This window comes from Hibiscus syriacus, unplaced genomic scaffold (assembly GCF_006381635.1).
Source record: "Hibiscus syriacus cultivar Baekdansim isolate YM2019G1 unplaced genomic scaffold, ASM638163v2 tig00112047_pilon, whole genome shotgun sequence".
Taxonomy (NCBI): domain Eukaryota; kingdom Viridiplantae; phylum Streptophyta; class Magnoliopsida; order Malvales; family Malvaceae; genus Hibiscus; species Hibiscus syriacus.
The window spans coordinates 111622-113657 of record NW_024063243.1 but is presented as its reverse complement, the minus strand read 5'-3'; positions in this window follow the sequence as shown (position 1 = coordinate 113657).

The following is a 2036-nucleotide window of genomic DNA, read 5'->3' as shown; positions in this document are numbered from 1 at the left end:
GTTGGTCTTGGATATGAGATTATTTTCATTTTTCAATTTTGAAATATCATTTTTGTATTTTAAAAATAATTTCTCACAATCCTAAGCCAACCCATTATATTCCTCTAATAACTCATCATAAGATAAAACATCTAAATCAAATGAGTTAGATGTTACCTTAGAATCTTTCTCGAATGTCATCAAGCACAAGTTTGCTACTTCTTGTTCCTCTTCATCAGAACCTTCTTCATCACTCCATGTAGCCACATGATCCTTGTGCTTGTTCTTTGATTGACCCTTTTTCTTTAATTGTGGACAATCATATTTGACATGCCCGGACTTTTTGCATTCATAGAAAATGATCGTGTCATTCTCTTTTGGTTCATTTTTGAAGCCTTCATTTCGTTTGAATTTTCTTCCTCGGTTAGGCCTCATAATTTTTCTGAACCATTTGGCAAACAATGCCATTTCCTCGTCATTGTCATCTTCATCTGAATCACTCTCATCTTTTGTGGATTTGAGAGCAACTCCAATGTTTTTCTTCTTCTCTTTCTCCTTTGGTATCTCGTCAATCTTATCGAAGTCCACCTCATCTTCAAGCATCATTTCATGAGTGAGGAGGGAACCGATTAACTCTTCAAGAGTTAAGGACTTTAGGTTCTTAGCCTCGATGATTGTCGTCTTCTTTGATTGCCATGATTTTGGAAGTGAGCAAACTAACTTCCTTACAAGCTTTTCGTTTGGAATGATCTCTCCATATGATTTGAGACCATTGAAAATCGTTGAAAATCTATATGTCATAGCTTTGATATCTTCATTTGGTTTCATCCTGAAATTTTCGTAGCTATGTGTTAGAAGACTAATTTTAGATTCTTTTACCTCGTCCGTGCCTTCATGAGTGACTTGTAGTTTATCCCATATTTCTTTGGCGGTTGTACAAGATGAAACTCTTCCGTATTCATCTGGTCCAAGAGCACAAAATATTATATGAATGACTTAGGAGTTGAGCTGGAACATTTTTGTCTCTTCTTCACTCCACAATCTTGGATGAGTGAGAGACTTGATATATCCGTCTTCTACAACATTTCATGTTCCCATGTCACTTGCTTGAATGAAATACATCATCCTATTCTTCCAATAGGCATAGTTAGCTCCATTGAAGAAAGGAGGCTTGTTGACGAGCATCGAATCGAGACTGGAGTCGAAGTTTGAAGTGGAGGTCATTGATGACTTGATTATCGATGTAACTCTTCCCGAATCGACTCAAGAGGTGATTAAACCTTCAAATGAGTGAGGCTCTGATACTAATTGTTGAGTTAATCGATCGACGAATATGGCCAAGAGGGGGGTTAATTGGTAATTTAAAATTTTGGTGGAAGCATTTGCAGAAAATTGAAAGAAATTGCGTAGCGATTTAGAGTGGTTCGACTTTCTTAACCAAAGTCTATGTCCACTACCTTAGCTATCCACAGTAAGGATTTTCCACAAATTCACTAATTTGTCTTTCTTTTGAGGACAAAGAGTAACCTTACAAATCCCTCAAGAATTATACCCCAAATTATTGAGAACACTTTCTCCCAAAGAGAACAATACAAATTTTGCAAACTTACAAGAAAATCCTCACAAGGCAAGATGTTTGCACAATTCTAGAACAAAGAAAATAACACTCAAAAATGAATACAATTGAGTACAAGTAGTGTTCTTGAAAGCAAAATGAATATTGAATGAAAAATATGCTTGAAATGCTCAAACTTGAGGTTTGATGCTTTCTCTTTGATTCTTCTTGATTCTTGTTGATTGTTGTTTCTTGTTTTTGATCAATGGCTTCTAAGCATGTTTAAATACTCCTTCAATTGATTATGAACGTTGGGGATGATTAGTGGAGTCAATAGAGTCGTTTAAGTGTGAAAACAATTAATAAAATCAGTTGGGAGCGTCAGTGCATCGATGCATACACAAGGTGCATCGGTGCATCAAGTGTTAAATTTAAATATTTTGACCGTTGGAACACTTAGTGCATCGGTGCACTAAGTGTGCATCGATTCATAAAATGCATT